The following is a 20,742-nucleotide window of genomic DNA, read 5'->3' on the forward strand; positions in this document are numbered from 1 at the left end:
TTCTAAGAGCGAGATTCTGTTCTCCATGTGGTCTAATTGATTGTTTGTGCTTTGAATTGAGGCCTTTACTTCATTAATTGCATCCTTTATCTCTTTTTGGCTCTCTCTGAGTTCTTTTCGAAGCACCTCTATTATTTCTACAGTTATTTTCCTGATTTGATCTTCTAGAAATCTCTGATTTTCTGTTTTATCGGGTTCTGATGTTGTGGGGTTGTGGGCATTCATTGCTCCAGTGTTATTCCTCTTTCCCATGATTTCGGAAGTTTGTCCCTTCTCTGGGTTCTTCCCTTGGGTCACTATGACTTCACTTAAGGTGCTGTGGATCTCGAGTCAGTAGTATCTCTGACCCCACTACTCCTTTACTGGGTTGTATCACAGAGTGTTCGACCCAGGGAGTTGATAGAGGCTTCTTTAAACTATGTGGGGTGCCAGGTTGCACGTTCTCCTATGGTGTGATATCTCTGCCACCGCCACTACCCCACTGGGTCAAGTCCCAGGGAGTATAGTACTGGGATCCTCTGTGGCCCGCAATTTGACTCACTGTTCTTGAGTTCGCAGATGTAGCTGTACTGGACTCGTTGAATTTGCTGCTTCTGCCGCCGGTGGCGATATGGCGCCGCTGCTACGCCCTCGGCCATGAGGCTGGCTTATTTCTTCTTGGTTTTGAATTCCACTCTGAGTCCTTGCAGCGTGTGCTGAGCTCAGCCACTGGGAGCTTTATATGTTCCCTGCGCTGAAAAATCCCACCTGGCTGTTCCGCAGCGGCTCACCTCGGCTTGCTGTAGCCGTCCGGTGAATTCGCCGCTGCCTCCGGCAGTATGGCGCTGCTGCCACGTCCTCGGGCGTGAGGCCGGTATATCTCCTCTGTGGCTCTGAGCTCGGTTCTCAGTCCGCTTTCTCTCTGGAACCTGGTGATATTTTTGTTTCTCTGGTGATGGTGTTTTCTGGCTATGAAAGACGCTGATTATCTGGTAATGGAGATTGGTTGTTAGCGGGGCTCTTAAGCCCCGCTTTTTTCGGTCGCCATCTTCCCGGAAGTCCCACAAAATTATTTTTAAATTTTTTATTGGTGCATTGTAGCCATACATTTTAATGGAGTACAAGATGGTAAAACATACATGCACACATCACTTATTTAGCCCTTTTCCAATTCCCACCCCATCCCCTCCCCCTCCCTCCTTCTCACGTTTGTCTTAGTGATTGATTTTGATATGTTCATGAATGTACATAATATACTCTAGGGAGTTTATTTCTTTCCCCTCCCATCCCTCTCAGTTAGGTCACCGTATTTGCTCTTTGATGGTTACTCCTTCATCTAGAGTTCCTCCTAAAACCCTTTTTCTCTCTAGCTTCCACATACTAGGGAGAGCAATTATTCCTGATAAATTAAAAAGTCCTGCTATAGATTTATTTATTTAATTCATTTGTTTGCTTTTTTTATTATTAATACTGGGGATGGAATCCAGGAGCATTCTACCTCTGAGCTGTACCCCTATTCTACTTTTGAGCTATACTCCAAACTTATTTTATTCTTTTATTTCAAAACAGGGTCTTATTAAGTTGCAGATGGCCTTACTAAATTGGTGAAGCTGGCCACCAACCTGTAATCCTCTAGTCTCAGCCTTCCAAGTACTGTGATTACAAGGGTGTGCCACCATGCTCAACTTTGTTATGGATTTTTAAAGCCCAATAAGATCTCTCTTCCTTCCTTCCTTCCTCCCTTCTTTCCTTCCTTTCTTCCTTCCTTCCCTACTCTCTCCTTCCTGTGATTAACCAAAGTCTGTGTCTTTAATCACTATATCATGCTGTTTTCAAATTTGCTTTAACCTGGACATTCATCTGAAGCACCTAGAACAGGGGTTAGCATTTTGTTTTGTTTTGCTTTTTAGTACTGTGGATTGAACTTAGAGGTACTTTACCTCTGATATACATCCCCAGACCTATTTTTCTTAAACAGGATCTCATTAAGTTGCAGAGGGCTTCAATACATTGCTGAAGCTGGCAATAAACTTTTGATTTTCCTGGATCAGCCTCCTAGTACTGGTGTGTGCCACCATGCCTGGATGCAAACTTTTTCTGTAAAAAACTATATGGTAAATATATAGCTCTGCAGGTCAAAGAGACTCACAACTACTCAATTTTGTCATTATATCAAAAAAGTAGTCATGAAAAATATGTAAACAAATGTCTGTGGCTGAATTACACTAAATTTGCATTTACAAAGAGGGCAAGAGCTGGATTTGACCCATGGGCCATAGTTTGCTGAACCCTAGTCTAAATATCATATGTCTATTCCTTTGTTCATCAAAGCAAAATAAGTTTTGAGAAATTCTTTAGTCATAAAAGAGATTCAAGAAGATAGAGATAAAATAGTAAACATTCTTCCCTCTTTTTTAAACTGGAAAGAAATCAGTCATTTTAGTGGCAGATCAACACTGTTGTACTCTTACTTTATACTCTATGGTCCCATTTCAGGAGAAGAAGGTAAGGCACCTTTAAGATGGAGTAGGATTTCTACTGAGCAGAGCACACAACAGTGTGTCTTCCTCCATCTACTCTCATTGAGTTTCAATTATATTTTTTAATTTCTCAAGCATTATAAAATACATGATGTGATTAAATAGATGAGTAGATTTTTATTATTCAGGTTAGCCCTCACAAAGTACAAATGTGGCTTGAAAAATGTCTAATTACAAATTATAGGTTAAAACAATACTAATAATAAAAATATAAGCAAACAAGAAAACTGCAGAACGGAGATCTTTGGTAACCACAATGAGTAGCAAAAATAATCGTGTCTAACAACAAATGTAGAAGTTCTACATAAATGCATATTCTCTTAAATAATAATTTGGAGTGATATATCAAATAAATATATAGATAGCTGTTCTTCCAACCCTGTCCATGGAGACAAGTACATAATCAAAACTGGCTTCAGGCCACATTTCCCCTCTAAAATTATACTTCTCCTGTATCTATATATCCACATTTATATTTATATTTCTACCTGTACTTAGAATCAAAATATCAACCATTTTCAGTTCTTAGAATTGTACTTTATATCGGCATTTGTGGTAGCCAGGCCCTATAGTGGCCCTCAAAGATCCCACCCCCTCATATCCACATCTTTGTGTTTTGCCCTATACTGGGTCACAGCTGAACTGAGTAACTAATAGAATATAATGGAAGTGATGGTATATTGCTTCTCAGCCTAACTCAGAGACATTGCGACTCATGCTTCTCTCTCTCTCCTCCCAGGTTTCCTGTTCCCGAGGTAGTTAACAGCCCTGGAGAAGCCCACATAGTGAGGAATGTGGATCTCCTACCAACAGGCATGTCAGTGGAAATGGACCCTCCAGCCCCATGCATCCTGGCTGCCTGCTGACTGCAATTTGGCCCAAACCACCCAGCTCTGCTGTTCCCAAACCCTTGACCCACCCAGACCGTAAAGTAATGAATGCTTATTGTGTTAAGCCACTAGATTTTAGGATAGTTTTATACAATGCAGAAAATGAACATAATATTGTGACTTACAGCAAGACAATCTATAAACTATGGCCTGCCTCCTCAATATTTTATTTAAAGTACTCCTTTATTCAATATGAGAACCCATTTTTTTTTACTTAGCCATATACAGAAAATGTCTTTTGTCTCATTCTTGATCAAAATAAAATCACAAATTACCCCATAAAGTTCCTGTTTTGTTATAAAGCTTTTGCACTCTTCCATTACTTCAAAGAACCTACACCATGGTTTTCTTTCACTGTCATCTATAGATCTGCTCACCACACTGTAGCCACACTGTAGCTTTTGCCCATTTTGCTCAATAAATTGAAATGTAAGCACCCTAAGGCGACCTAAGTTCACTTTGTAGGCTCTCAAGTTTCTGCATACAGTTCCATGCTGATGTTGGGGCTCAGAAAATGATACCCCAAAGTGAAGGCCTCAGATGCAGCCTCAGAAGCAAAGTTTCCCTCTCATTTTCTTATCTCCAGGCTCTCGCCCTTCATTCACACTCCAGACAATCCACAGAAACTAGAATGTCTCTTCCCCAAGGCAGGTCTTAGAAACCCAAAAGTCTTTTCTCCAAAGCCAGCCATAAACCCTTAATGGTTTACTCTGACTTTCCTCCATCTTTCTGTGGCAGAGCTGGACATAAATATCTGACCTAGCATGTTTTATTATATGTACTAAGAGACATTGCAGAAAGGATTCTACCACCTATCTGAGAGGAAGAAGTCTTACAGCTAAAGGGCCAAGAAGAATCTGACAGGCTTTTCTGGGTCCCCTTCTCACTTTATTGCTTTTAGACCCTTTTGAGATGTGGTGCTGCTGCGGGCTCGTTCTGCCATGCTCTGGGCTTGGTGGGAAGGCTTGTTCTCCAGGCCGCGCTTTTCGTCATTGCCATGTTGGGAGGTATTGTGATTCGTGGCCCAGCGGGGAACAACGACTGTGGCATCCACGTGGGCGACTTACCTCCAGACCTCCGCACCAAGGACACTGAGGACATGTTTTACAAATACGGCGCTATGGGTGACATCGACCTCAAGAATCGCAGTGGAGGAAGCCCTTCGCCTTCCTTGAGTTCAAGGACCCGCGAGAGGCAGAAGACGCCATGTACAGTCCCCACGGCTATGATTATGATGGATGCCGTCTGCGGTGGGGTCTCCTCCAAGTGGCCGTGGTACAGGCCGAGGCAGTGGCGGGGTGGAGGTGGCAGAGCTCCCCAAGGCGCTCCGGCCTCCCATCTAGGCGGTCTGAAAACAAAGTGGTTGTCTCTGGACTGCCTCCTAGTGGAAGCTGGCAGGATTTAAAGGATCACATGTGTGAAGCAGGTGACATATGTTATGCTGATGTTTACCGAGATGGCACTGGTGTCGTGGAGTTTGTACGGAAAGAAGACATGACCCATGCAGTTCGAAAACTGGATAACACTAAGTTTAGATCTCATGAGGGAGAAACTGCCTACATCCAGGTTAAAGTTGGGCCCAGAAGTCCAAGTTATGGAAGATCTCGATCTCATAGTCGTAGCAGAAGCCATAGCAGAAGCAACATCAGGAGTTGCAGTTACTCCCCAAGGAGAAGCAAAGGATCACCATGCTGTTCTCCCCGGGATAGCAGATCTCGCTCTCATCTGTGAGATGATTGGTGACACTTTTTGTAGAACCCATGTTGTATACAGTTTTCCTTTACTCAGTACAGTCTTTTCATTTTGTAATTAAAAATGTTTTGTTCAGATTGGGCTAAAGTGTTTAATCACATTCTTGTATAATATCCCCTTACTCCTAACATCTACATTCCCCTCATGTCTTTGACAAATCATATTTTAAGTGATGTCATAGGATTATCTAAATTTAGTTAACTCCATGCTCTTCAGACTGTGATTGTGTAATCAGAGAAGAGATGAAGTTGATCAGCAGGGTATCTAACTAAGAAGAAATAAAATTATATCCAACAGAAGATAGAACACAAAAAGACAGTAAACAAACAATATATTTCAATAATAACACCGAACCAAAGGACTTAACTCTCCAATCAAAAGACACAGACTGGCAATGTGGATTAAAAAAGTATAATTCAAATATATGCTATTTGCAAGAAACATGCCTTACAGCAAAAGACATTCACAGACTGAAAGTGAAAGGATGGAAAAAGATATATCATGCCAATGGGGACCAAAAACAGGCAGGAGTAGCAACAATGATATACAACAAAACAGACTTTAAGCTAAAACACATCAGAAGAGACAAAGAAGAACACTTCCTCCTATTAAAAGGAGAAATTAACCAAGAAGATATAATGATAGTAAATGTTTAGGCCCCAATGTGGGTGCAGCCACATTTGTAAAACAAACCCTTCTGGATATCAGATCTCAAATAGACCCAAATACAATAATAGTGGGAGACTTCAATACAGCTCTCACGCCACTAGATAGACCTTCAAGGCAAAAGATGAGTAAAGACTCTTCAGAACTAATTAAAACTATAAACCAAATGGACTTAATAGACATATACAGAATATTTCAACCCAGAACAACAGAATACACATTCTTCTCACCAGCCCATGGCACCTTCTCTAAAAAAGATCACACTCTGGGACACAAAGCACACACCAGCAAATTCAAAAGATGTAATATGATTCCCTGCATCTTTTCAGACCATAATGGAATGAAAGTAGAAATCAACAACAGGAAACCCCAAAGAAACTATTTAAATACAAGGAGATTGAATGATACACTATTGAATGATGAGTGGGTAAGATTGGAAATTAGGGGAGAAATAAAGAAATTTCTGGAATTAAATGAAAATAGAGAAACAACTTACCAAAATCTATGGGACACTTTGAAGGCAGTGTTGAGAGGAAAGTTCATAGCATTGAGTGCCCACATAAGAAGAACAGAAAGTAACCAAGTTCATAGCATTGAGTGCCCACATAAGAAGAACAAAAAAAACCAACCTAATGACACAACTCAAGGACCTAGAAAGACTGCAGCAGTCTTATCCCAATGCCAGCAGAAATCAGGAAATTATTAAAATCAGAGCAGAAATAAATGAAATAGAGAACAGAAAAAACAATTCAAAGAATCAACAAAACAAAAATCTGGTTCTTTGAGAAGATTAATAGGATTGACAAACCCCTGGCCAACTTAATCAAAAGAAAGAGAGAATCAACTCAAATTATTAAAATCAGAAATGAAAAAGGAGACATCACCACAGACAGAGAGGAAATTCAAAGGATTATCAGAAACTATTTTGAGAATTTATACTCCAACAGACTGGAAAACATGGAAGAAATCGATAGATTTCTAAGCACATATAACCTACCTAAACTGAACCAAGAGGACAAGAGGACATAGCACACCTAAACCAACCAATAGCAAACAAAGAAATAGAAACAGCAATCAACATTCCACCAACAAAGAAGAGTCCAGGCCCTGATGGATTCCCAGCTGAATTCTGCAAAACTTTCAGTGAAGAACTAATACCAATACTTCACAACTTGTTCTGGGAAATTGAAAGAGATGGAATTCTCCCTAATTCCTTCTATGATGCCAGTATCACATTAATCCCCAAGCCAAATAAAGATACTTCAAGAAAGGAAAATTACAGACCAGTATCCTTAATGAACATAGATGCAAAAATTCTAAACAAAATACTAGCTATACACATTCAAAACCATATCAAGAGAATTGTACACCATGACCAAGTTGATTTCATCCCAGAAAAGCAAGGCTGGTTCAACATACGCAAATCAATACATGTTATTCACCACATAAATAGAACTAAGAACAAAAAACAACATGATCAAATCAATAGATACTGAAAAAGCATTTGACAAAATCCAACACCCATTTATGTTAAAAAACACTGCAGAAAATTTGAATAGAAGGAACATATTTCAACATCATTAAGGCTATATACAATAAACCCAAAGCCAACATCATACTGAATGGAGAAAAACTGCAAGAATTCCCTTTAAAATCAGGAACAAGAGAAAGATGACCATTATCACCACTCCTTTTCAATATAGTCCTTGAGACTCTTGCCACAGCAATAAGACAAGAGAAGGAAATCAAAGGAATTTAAATAGGAAGAAAGGAGCTAAAACTATCCTTATTTGCAGATGATATGATTCTTTATCTAGAAGATCCAATGAACTCAACCGAAAAACTTCTGGAGTTGATTAACCAATTCAGCAAAGTTGCACGATTCAAAATCAACCTGAAGAAATCAGTTGCTATCCTTTATGGCAACAATGAATCCACAACAAAAGAAATACAGAAAACTATTCCATTTACTATAACCTCTAAACCAATAAAATACCTAGGAATAAACCTAACCAAAGATGTAAAAGACCTCTACAGAGAAAACTACAAACCATTAAAGAAAGAAATTGAAGAAGACCTTGGAAGATGGAAAGATCTCCCTTGCTCATGGATAGACAGAATAAATATCATCAAAATGGCCATTCTTCCAAAAGTGATCTATAGATTCAATGCAATCCCCATTAAAATACCAGCAACATTTCTGATTGACCTGGAAAAATCAGTTATGATTTTTTTATGGAGAAATAAAAGACCCAGAATAGCCAAAGCGATTCCCAGCAACAAGAACCAGGCAGGAGGCATCACAATCCTGGACTTCAAATTATACTATAAAGCAATAGTAGTAAAAAAAAAAAAAAACAGCATGGTATTGGCACAACAGTAGGTAAATTGACCAGTGGAACAGAATAGAAGATACAAAAAGAAACCCACACATCTACAGTCAATTGATCTTTGACAAAGGAGCCAAACTCATACACTGAAGAAAAGAAAGCCTTTTCAACAAACGGTGCTGGGAGAACTAGCTATCCATTTGTAGAAATTGAATCTGAATCCTTACTTCTCACCATGCACAGGAATCAACTCAAGATGGATCAATGACTTAGAAATTAGACCAGAGACTATGAAGTTACTAGAGAAAGGCATAGGATCAACACTCCAACATATAGGCACAGGCAGTAACTTTCTCAATAAGACTTCCAAAGTGCAGGAAATTAAAGCAAAAATTAATAAGTGGGATCTTATCAAACTAAAAAGTTTCTTCTCATCAAAGGAAACCATCAAGAACCTAAACAGGAAGCCTACAGAATGGGAGAAGATCTTTACCAGCCACCACTCTGATAGGCGGCTAATATCCAGAATATACAAAGAGCTCAAAATACTCTACACTAGCAAAACAAACAACCCAATCAAGACATGGGCAACTGAACTGAATAGACACTTCACAAAAGGAGAGATACAAATGGCCAATAGATACATAAAAAGATGTTCAACATCACTAGCCATCAGGGAGATGCAAATAAAAACTATGCTGAGATTCCATCTAACCCCAATCAGAGTGGTAAGCATAAGGAAATCAAACAACAGTTGTTGGCCAGGATGTGGGGAAAGAGGAACTCTTTTACACTGTTGGTGGGAGTGCAAAGTAGTTCAGCCACTATGGAGATCAGTATGGAGATTCATTAAAAAACTGGGAGTAGATCCACCATTTGATCTGACTATACCACTCCTGGGTATCTTTCCAAAGGGGTTGAAATCAGAGAACTACATTAGCATATGCATACCCATGTTCATAGCAGCACAGTTTGTAATAGCCAAAATATGGAACCAACCTAGATCTCCAACAGAGGAATGGATTGCAAAATTATGGGTAATACACACAATGGAATTCTATTCAGCTATAAAGAAAAATAAAACAATAGCATTTGCAAGAAGATGGAAGGAACTGGAGAACATTATGTTAAGTGAGATTAGTCAAGTACAGAAAGAGAAGTGACATATGTTTTCTCTAATATGCCCAAGCCAGGGAGTGGTGGTAATACCAGAGGGACTCCAGATAATGGAGGGGAAATCTCAGCAAAGCTTGAATGGAAGGATAGGAGAAGAAGAAAGCTGAGGTTGTTCAATGGAGGAGCTACATCCAAATATGTGTAATAGTGTAAATATAACATGATTAACCTCTTTATTAGGAGGGGGGAAGGGAAATTGGGGGGGGAGGGCATGAAGCACATTCTAAATGCACACCATTTTCAATGTTCCACTTATAAATAAAATAAAATATGGAAAAAATAATTTAGACTCTTTTGTCCAATCATATATCTACATGGATGTTCATGCTTCATTTTCATAAAACTAGAGAGTTCACTCTGGCCTTTGAGTCTTCAACCCTTTGAAGTCTCTCATTGTCATGTAAAACTATAATCAAATCCACTTACTATGCTTCTCTCTTGTTAACTTATCTTATAGGAGTGTTTGTCATAATTTTATGATGAACAGAAAAGGGATCAACCCCAATTTCTGCTTCTACAGTGAGTGAGCACCAAGCTCAATGATAGATAGAAGGTCCTCAAAAAGGACCTTCATCTTTAAATTCTAATATTTGAGATCTAGAGAGAATAAGCACCCTCCCCATAGGGACATGCTTGCATTACATTCCAGGAATGCTCTTTCTCCATCTAGTCTTGTTTCCACCTTGAAATGATAAATGCTGGTATGACAGCACATAGGCTGCAGAGCTAGAGGGAAAGGGGTGATATCTATCCTCTTTCTGGAATCCTTTAAGTCTCATCACCACTCAGTTCATGTTTATTATTTTTATAATGCCAAATATTCCATTTTTAAGCAGTAAGAATCAGCTTATTTTTAAGGAAAAAGAACATCTAGACCAGAGGAAGTTAGAGTCATGATTTATTTTAAAGATCCATATTTTAAACAATGTTTTTCTTTCCAGATTTCTGCACAATTTTTTTCAGAGAGAACACTCCACCTGCCGAGTGTTTTTCCCCTTGATCCTCTGCTATTATTATGATTAATGGCTTCCAGCTGTTTCCTCTGTCATGGATTTGCTTTTATTGTGCATTTGGTTCCTTAGAGACAGGACACTAAAGGTATGGACACATACATGTGCATATATTCCAAATATACAGATGGAAATGCATGTTTATATGCATATAGTTAGAATTTTGATAGGAAGACACAGATCTCAGTTGGTGGGACAAAACAGCTCACTCACTCAAGAGAGTAGATACCCACATGGGAAACTGTTTTCCTCATCTTTCATTCTTTGATCAGGTTCCATCCAACATTTTCCTCCCAATTCTATCTTGATAGAGGGCTGTTTACAACAATCTCAGTTGAGCTTAGGGGACAAAATGGAGCAGATCTGTCTAAAGGTACAATTGCAGGATTAGGGACAGAGTTTCTATTTCTATGTCATGCATTAAAAACAGTAGATGCAAAATAATAAATGTTTGTTAAATAGCAAAAAGAATTTATATACCAAGTGCTTATCTCTGAATCCACAGTAAAAGAAAAGTATTCCTTGATATCCTACATCAGTTATTTTCAATTTTTTCTTCTATGATTAAAAATATTGCCTTCACATAACAGATAGCATTCATAGGTATTTCCAGAATTTTCTGAAATTTTTGATTAAGTACAATACTTTATAACTCATAACCATTCCATTAGTGAAAGTCACAACAAAGATGGAATGATCTGAGGAGATGACAGTATTAGGCAGAGTTCCCAGAATATCCATTTTGTCGCTCCTTCTCAAGAATAAAAATAAGATAAAGTAATGACATAATTTTAGAAACACTTTGTATTTGTTCTAACTTGAAAACTGGCATACATGTATGTCCACATAAGTTTTTCACCCCAATAGGATGTCTGAATATAATGCACCAATAAAAAATTAATAATAAGAAAACTGGCATCATTGATCATCTCTGGTCCTTTAAATACTAGTAGTTATAAATTCCAAAAGTCTTCACAACTATAGATGACATGTGAACATGTGAACATAGCTTTATACCTTTTGTAAGAACCATTTAACTATGTGACCTATTGAATATATATTGCAATACTGGGAATGGAACCCAGGGGCATTCTACCTCTGAGCTACGCACCCCCCAGCCATATTTTTTTTTTATTCTTTATTTTGAAACAGAGTCTCACTAAGTTGCAGAGGACCTCACTAAGAGGCTGGCCACAAACCCAGATCTTCCTGTCTCAGCCTCTCAAATGCTGAGATTACAAGCATGAGTCACCACATCAGGTTACCTATCGACTTTTAAAAAAATAGAATTGGAGAAATATACTAAAAATATCACTATAGAGATTTTGTTATGGGTAATAATTTAAACAGGTATGGCTCATTACTTATTTGAATAATTCATTGAGTTTAGCACCATATAGTGAATAATGTGTATGCTTCAGATTCAGAGAACTTGGTTTTAATATTACTAGTTATGTGAAGTTGGACAAGTTACTTGAGTTCTCTAAGCTTCAGGGTAAGTAGGAATAATAATTAAATAGTTGTTAAAATTAAGTAATTCATGTAAAAACTTTTGTAATCTCTCAAATATCTGGTATACAGTCATCCCTTCATATTCGTGGGCTCTGTATTCATGGATTTAACCAATTTCTGATTTAAAGTATTTCTAAAAGAAATTATAACAAACATGTACACATTTCTTTTTTCTTTGCATTATTCCTAAGCAACACATTATAACAACTATTCACAGAGAATTACATTATATTAGGTATTTTAAGTAATCTGGATATGATTTAAAGTCTGCAGGAAGATGTACATAGATTATATGCAAACACTACACCATTTTCTATACCGGACTAAGCCTTCTTGGATTTTGGCATCTGTGAGACCTAGAAAAAGTCCCCCACAGATACAGAGGGACAACCATATGTATTCTCTTCCTGGAAATTATTCCTTCCCACCCATATGTTTTGGCTATTGTCTATTTCTGTTATAGGAGATGAAAATATTCCACTCCAAACACAATAGTAAGAGACCAGAATATGCCACTCTAATATGCCTCTTTGGCCTAGGAATTATTTTGAGCTATTTTAAGGAACAGCAGACACCACAAAATCTCTGAAAACAGCACCAGTTACCACTTTGCAAGGGAAATTTATATCTATTAAGAAAATTTTCATTTGTAAAGTGGTCTTCTTCCCCACCTACCCAGAAGAGTAAGATTAAGAAATCACCATAAACTTTTTCAAAGAAGAAAGCATTTATTTATTTATTTATTTATTTATTTATTTATTTATTTATGGTGGTACTGGGGTTCCTGGAAGCTGTTCTACCTCTAGGCTACCCTCCCAGACCTATTTTTTATATTTTTATTTGGAAACAGGGTCTCTTAAACCAGCACTGCTGGCTTCTAACCTGCACGATCCTCCTGTCTCCACCTCCCAAGTGGGGGATTACAAGCGTGGGCCACCACCCCTGGCTAGAAAGCACTAATTTAAATCTATATAACAAACCTCACTCCTGTTTGCCTTGCTTTTCCTGGTTACCTCCCCATAACTTCCCTCCTTTACAGTCTTCTTTCATTGTGTAATTAAAAATGCTACATAAGGTTATTTGTGATATACTCATTTTCCTGAGTGTCTCCTATGTATATGAGAGATACATATCAACATATTTTGGGTTTTTTCTTTTCTTTTTTCTTTTTTTAGTACTGAAATTAAACCCAGGGATATTCTATCTCTAAGGTATACCCACAGCCCTATTTCATTTTTTGTTTTGAAACAGGATCTTGCTAAGTTGCTAAGGAGGAGCCTTGTGCTCCTCTTGTCTAGACTCTCAAGTTTGGGTATTACAGGTGTGCACCACCATGTCTGGTGAGCTTCTGGGTTTTAGTCTGTCTTGTGATAGAGGTCCCACCAGGTTTAGAAGTAGAGGGAAAATGATTTTCTCCTCTTGAAGGATGCTCAGTCCTCACTCCTATGTCTTGTGTTTTTGCTAAATTTCACAGGAGTTGGAAGACTGAGGATTACTTTACTGAGACTCATTTGAAGCTTAAATTCTAGACAAAATTTGGTTCTGCCGATGAGATTAACTGGCAAGAAATCTGGAAGGTGGAAAATTGATAAAGGTCATTTGCCCTCTGGCAGGAAAAAATAGAATGTGACCATTCCCAGGGCCTGGCCTTCACTGTTGTCCCAGGACCAGTCTTTAGCTTTGGAATTGTGAACAGTTCTAATTGACAGTGTTTCATGATGATTTCTGATATCAGCATGGTAGCAGCACCTTCAGGAACCCTTTATCACAGCAGTATAAGCAAAAGTAAGAAACCTGAAACGCTGACTTTGACTCCTCCCCTTTTCTGTATTTTTGCTAGTATCTGATGGTGTTCAGGACATGCTGCCTTCACACATGCTACCTTAGCATTAAAGGAAGTAATAGAAACACAAAAGTCACTCTTTCCTTCACTTTTCTTCTCTAAAGCAGATCATAAAACCTAGGAAATATTTTCTGATGGTACTCTGAAGCAAGTCATAAAACTCTCTAGGGGTACCTTCCCTCTTACAGAGGAAAGGCACATCTGTATTTTTGAAAACTTAGGGCCACAAAAAGGGCTCTGAACAAACAGGCCTTGCTAAGTTCCCTTCAGTTTACTACCATTAGACCGTACCTTTTTGTCACACTTCTTCTCAGTTGCTTACTTTATTAAACCTTACTTAAGAAATACACAGTTTTATTATTATTTTTCATTTCATTTTTTATGAAGGTCCTCATGTTATATAAAACTTATTAAGTAAATCTGTTATGCTTCTCTCATGTTAATCTGTCTTTGTCAGTCTTCCTTTCAAATTCAGCCAAGGTCAAGGAAAATCTTTTCCTCCCCTTTCCACTTAATTCCCTGTATTAAATCACTCTGCACTTGAAATAGCTAGGAGGTTTTTGACCCTTTAAGTAATATGCCATGTTAGGTTCCCAAAATATTCTAGATACTGGGAATTTAAAGTAGAAAAATATTTTCTTCTTGAAAAGCATAGGGAGTAAGCAACTCCATCATTAGGAAAATCGACCTTTTCATTTATTCCTAAGAAAAGCTATCTCTGGAAAGAATAGATTTTAACATTAATAACTTTGATACAAATTGTTCATTTTATTAGAGTAATTAAGCTTATCTTTTCATGATTTATTAGCATCAGGTGCTGATGATACTGGTAGACATATGTCAACAACTAGAATTCTCTACCACTTGGCATTCTCATGACCTCTGTTCCTTTCTGCAATCTAATTGTTAAAGTAGAATATACCTGGAACTTGAACCAATATTATTAAGTCCCTGAGTATAATGTCACAACTGTATTGGTACCATTTACTATAAATTTTCCCAGAATTTTTACTACTTCCAATTAAATAAGTTAAAAAAACCCAAGTATAATGATTAAGCATGAATGTATAATATAAATAACCACCTATTAAGAAGTCAAATAAACATCTTAGATCTCCTCCTTCCCCCCTTGCTTTTTTCCTCCCTTCTCTACTCTTTTCTTTTTATACTTGTAAAAGGCAGCTCTTATATTGGATCTCACATCCCCAAAAGTTCTGAGATGCTGTCTATTTAAGAAAAATAAGATCTTATTCTACAGGGATGTTGTCCAAAATATTCTTTCTAGTTCTGGGAATGAATAATTTTTTCTCACTACCTTGTTATTCATCATATAATTTTTTCTATTTTTACTATGCATTTACATTCCACTCCCACTATATAAGTCAGTATTCTCACTGCTATAACCTCAAACACCTGACCACCACAACTTAGAGGAAGGAAGATTTATATGCTCACCGTTCGGGAGATTTCTGGGGTTCAAATCCATATTAGGCCAGATGAAGTCTGTGGTGCTCAGGGCATAGCAAGAGGAGCAGAGAGAGAAGAGTGCAAGGGCTCTACTCTCACTTCACAGAGGCAGGAAGCAATAAGAAAGTGAGGGGAAGAGGGGCCATATATAATCCTTAAGGCCACACCCCCAGGGCCCTCTTCTCAGCAACCAAGTCCTGCCTCTAACATGGCTGCCTTGGCTTGGTGAGCTCTAGGGGGACATTCTAAATCCAAATCATAACAGCAAGCATTTATAAAATAACTTGTCTGATTTCTCCAAGGGTGAATGAGCTTGATAGCCTGAAACTAAATGGCTTGGATAAGGTATAATGAATACATTTAATCTGAATCTATGTTGAGGCTACCTGGAGTGTTGAGGTGACTATTTATCTCAGGCAAAGCCTGAGATCAAGGAGAAAAACATGCCACATTCATTTAGGGATGATTGCCATTTCGGCTGTGTAGAGGAAATTAACAGCACATATACCATGGGTTTTCCTTCCTTTTGACTAATGTTCTTGTATTCAGTTATCCCTACCCTCAGAAGCAGCTCTCAGCTGGGTCTAATCCTCAGACCATAAGTGGTAATGGGATACAGGTGTATTTTCCAGCCAGCTCTCAGGTGATGCTGCTGTTGCTGATTTGCAAAGCAAATACCAATGTTGAAGACAACAGGAAGAAGGAGGAGGAGAAAAAGGAAGACCAAGAGGAACTAAGAAGAAGACAGTGAAGTTTTAAACTTTCTTTTTACCAGGGTAAGATAAACCATCAGACTAGTTCTTGAAGTAGTCATGGTGCTGTAGGAATCTAGGCTGGTATGGCCTGACTTCAGGGAGTCCCAACAGCCAGGCCCAACCACTTGCCTCAACATAAAATACAAAGATGTAGAAAGCAGTAGAGAATTTATTCAAGTCCTCTCCCTGCTTTCATACTGCAACAACAACTGACCAAGCATTTTCAGCCTTGTCCTCAGGGATACTGACAAGAGCTTAAGGTTAGGGGAAAAAATAAAAATGGGGCAGGGTGGGGTGTGCGTGAAGAAGTACACACCATGAAGCAGTCTTGGTCACAGTGTGCTCTGGCTGATTGTCACCTCAGGTCTGATTCTGTGAGGTTATGCTGGCTTTGGGGGAGTTATGGCTTGAAGAGTCAACTCAATTCCCACCACAAGGTAATTGCCTCTGTGATGGGGGCAGCCTCAGTTCCCATCATAGAGTAACTGCTTCTGCCTGGGTGGGGGGTGCCTCATTGGCAAGCTCCCTGCAAGCTTTACTATTTCTGGAATCTTGACAGTATCTTAGTTACACTTATCTTGGTGTCTTCAGCCTTGAAGGCTGAAGTTTTCATCAGCTGTAGATGAAAACTCCTTAAATGTTCTGTGTAGAGAGTTGAATAGGAATCTGACTCAAGGTTTAAAGTAGAAAGGAGACATCCAAAATGAAGGCAGAGATGCCAAGCTTTTAGCCTGCTTTTAGTTACTCATCTGACATCTGCAACATCAAGCCAAGAGTCCATGCTTTTTAGCAAAAGCAGATTCTGAGTCCTTATTACAAAAGGTCAGAGCTGGGCATTATGGTGCATGCCTGTAATATCAGTACTTGGGAAATTGAAACAGGAGGATTGCAGGTTCGACAGCCTCAGTGGTGTAGTAAGACTTGTAGAGCAAACTAATGAGACCCAGTTTAAAAACAACAATTAAAAAACAATAAAAAGGTCTGGGGGGGGGTATAGCTCAGAGATGGAATGTCCTTGGGTTCAATCCCCAGTAATCACCCCCTCTCTACAAAGGTCAGCTGGCATAGACGGAGGTATTATGTGGAACAAATGAATTATGTGGAAAATGAATTTAAGGAGTTTTTAGATTGTTTGAAATTAATGTGTCTTTATATTACAAGAAGAAATATTAAGTTAGGACTAAGCATACCTATTGTTTCACATTTTTAAGAATGGAAATATTTTAGAAAAGCAAAGTTTTAAGTTTTGCTTCCATCAAAATTTAGTATTTTCATTTTGTGCTCCCATAGAACTTGATAAGTCTTATGTTTAGGAATAGTATCTTCTCTCACTTATATTGGAATGAACCAAGAAAAAGCACTCTGCACCTGCAAACTGCTGGGCATTGTACGGTGTTATGACCGTAACAAAGAGTGTTAGAGCCTTATGGGAACAAGAGCTCAGGTGGATGGAGTCTGGATCAGCAACTATTTACATAGGTTTCACTCCGTAATTTTTGTTTGGGCAGTAAGAAAAATTATTTTCGGTACAATTTTGGAAGCCTTGTGCTGTTTTAATAAGATAGGCCTATGCCTTGTCCTTGATGATTTTATGTATCAAATAACTGAAGGCTGATACTGGTAAATATGCCAAGAGGAAAGTAAAAGTTGTATGATTAGAAATTGGGGGTGTGCCAGAAATACATAGGAATCAATCACAATTTTATTAGAAATTTAGCTTTTTTTGAAATTCAAACCCACTAGTGACATTTTAATACATATAATGGCAAAATGATGGAAGACCAAGGCAAAAATCTAACTAGTTAAATTCCTCATAAATATTGAAGTGCTGTGTATATTTTCACATTATATCTTTTTCTACAACAAATTATACTCATATTTTACTAATTATTTTGCTGTAGCTGTTTTGTCTTATTCTCCTAAATTACTCACAAGTATATTAATTTAACCTCTTTTGAAATCTACCCTTATGAATGAATCACCAACTTTGTTCTACAAGTATTAGAACAACATCAAGGGTACCCTCCTGATTTAAAAGAATTAATATGTCCTGCCAGAGGAACACCTTTGTAACAGTTTAGATTTAATCTCAATTGGTAAATTCCTACTGAAATAATGTCTAATGTCACACTGACTTAAGTAGGAAACTGAACTGTAATCATGTTACTTCTTTGTAGCCTTCTTAAATTCCACATAAAGAGGGGAAGATTTAGGGTACATCTTGATGTTGTCAATATCAGTGCTGTTCACAAGACCTTGAATACTTTATTTTCTGTATCTGAAGTCCGCTTAAAACTTGAGTAAATCTCAAGTAATAGTTGAGTTTAGCATAAAATATCTTGGCAAATGATTGCTCATCTTTCTTCTTTTCTTTAAAAAAAAATTTAAAGCTGATTATAAATGAACTCCTCTATTGCCATGGTGAAAAATGAAATGGAAAATACATGTAAGTATATATGAAAGGATAAAATACTTTATAATGCTAGTTTCATGAGAGAACCACTGTTCACATTTCATAATATTTTCTTCAGCATTCATATGCTAAATATTTTCTTTAAATTTTGCAGAAAGTTAACAAAAAGTAGACACAGGTAGTAAGGTTTTAAATTATTCTTTTTACATAAAACCATATTGTATAACACAATTTATAATCCAGATTTCAAGTTTAATAGCCTATATTTTTTCTTGTATGGAATTTACTTACATGTTATACAGATTCTTTATTCTTTAAAAAACATTTTATCTCCAGTTTATTTTTGAGGTCGCAAATCAAAAGCATTAGCACCCCCTAGTGGCAAAACAAAGTTTAAGCGCAAAGAAGTATCTAAACGTGCCACAATTTTCTCTTTCCTTTTTTAATAATACATTTAATAATTTAAATTCTCTTACTTGAAATATGTAATTTAAATACTTTTTATTTTCAAGTCCAAATTTATAACAAAGAAATTTTTAAATGTTCAAAATAATGTATTGATTTAAAGGGAAATTTAATACTGTTATATATTTATGATACTAACATATCTCTCTCTCACACATATGATAATGAATGACAGCACATATATAAATCATGTAAATTTATTTTTAAATGATATCTTTAGATTTGTATAATGTATAAATCTTCTGGGGCTTTGATGAAATATTAATTATGATTTAAAAACTTGGTGTAGCTGGACATGATGGTGCACCCCTGTAATCCCAGAACTTGGAAGGCTGTGACAAGAGAATTGCAGATTCAAGGCCAGACTCAGCAAAGCAGTGAAACCCTGTTTCAAATTTTAAAAAATTAAAAAGATCTGGGAGTATAGCTTGGAGATAGAATGTTCCTGGTTTTAATCCTAATAACAATACATACATACATACATACATACATACATACATACATACATACATACTTGGGCAGAGTTTTTATAAATTTCTTATAAGTACACTGATGCTACTGATACTGTAGTTCAAAGAAGCAGACTTTTGAGTAGTAAGTGGGGAGAAAATTTTAATTTTTGTATGAATCATTTAAAATATTTATAAATATTTTGTATGATCATTAAATTGTATATAACATATACATAAGGGATAACTACATTTTATAAAGAGAAATAGTTTAATAAATTAATTGAAAGCCAGTTGTGGTGGTGCACACTTGTAATCCCAGCATTTGAGAGGCTGAGACAAGAGAATCACAGTTTGGGCTCAGCCTCAGCTACTTAGGCCCTTTGCAAATCAGTGAGATCCTGTTTCAAAATTTAAAAATAGGGCTGGGGGTATAGCTTGAAGGTTCCATCCCAAGTGTTGTAAAAAATTAATTGATTTAGTGTTTTAATATACTATTTCATATATATTTCAAGTGCATAGCATTAACAAATTTGAAGTTGTATGTGTAGGCTTTGTTTTTGTAATTTCAATTCACAAATATGAATGAAGAGGTGTTTTGATAATACAGTTTCCTTTTAAGTGTTTTTCACCTATGAATGTTCACAGAAATCTTCATTTGAATTAAAAATCAATTTAAATAATACATATTCACAAATGAAATTTTATCAGAAACAAATGTCAGAGGAACCATGCATTTAGCACAATGGTTGGCACACTATGAGGTCTGTAAATTTTAGCTATAATTGCCGGGCATGGTGGCGCACGCTTGTAATCCCCGCGCTTGGGAGGCAGACAGGAGGATCGCACAGGTTCGAAGCCAGCTGCAATGGCTTAAGAGACCCTGTTTCCAAATTTAAAAAGTATAAAAATAGGTCTGGGAGTATAGCCCGGAGGTAGAAGGATTTCCAGGAACCCCAGTACCACCAAAAAAAAATTTTAGCTATTATTATATCATTCCATTGCATACAATATTTAAACATAGCTTCCAACTATTATAGTCATTAATTATTTTGTAGACAATTATACTGAAACATTATGGTTAAGAAATGGTAGTTCCTTCTGCTAAGGGGCACATTGCCTATAATCTGTGACCATTGAACAGTCATTTTAAAGACTTGGTATTAATAACTTTCCATTCCAATATTCAGATGTCATTTAGAGAAGAAAATTTACTTGAATGTTAGATGGACGTATTTTATTGTTTGAATTTTATTCTTTTGTCACAAATTATATAAAGACTTGTGTTCAAAGGAAACATTACTATTTATTTTAAATACTTTAATTATAATGATATTTTAATAATTATTTATAGAGAACCATATAGATAACATGCAGAATGAGGTATATGCATATGTCTCTGTATGCATAAAAAGTACATTTTATTTCATTCATTAAGTAAATCTTGAATCTTGGGATTAGGAATAAAAGCAAGACTATTATATAAATCCTAAAA

The 20,742-nt window shown here is 37.0% G+C and overlaps 1 protein-coding gene and 1 pseudogene across 6 annotated transcripts in view; one reads left to right on the plus strand and one right to left on the minus strand.

The window, feature by feature from the left end:
- The window catches only part of LOC308261871 (uncharacterized protein C8orf34 homolog), a gene marked incomplete at both ends in the record, with an annotated part of 438,078 nt that overhangs the window by 201,984 nt on the left and 215,352 nt on the right, over window positions 1-20,742 (minus strand). The window lies entirely within an intron of this gene.
- On the plus strand, window positions 4,407-15,916 carry LOC308261924 (serine/arginine-rich splicing factor 1B-like; annotated as a pseudogene). Its single transcript has 2 exons — window positions 4,407-5,136; window positions 15,715-15,916. The product of its transcript is annotated as a serine/arginine-rich splicing factor 1B-like (transcript).

Source organism: Muscardinus avellanarius (genome assembly GCF_963383645.1).
Source record: "Muscardinus avellanarius genome assembly, chromosome: 4".
Taxonomy (NCBI): domain Eukaryota; kingdom Metazoa; phylum Chordata; class Mammalia; order Rodentia; family Gliridae; genus Muscardinus; species Muscardinus avellanarius.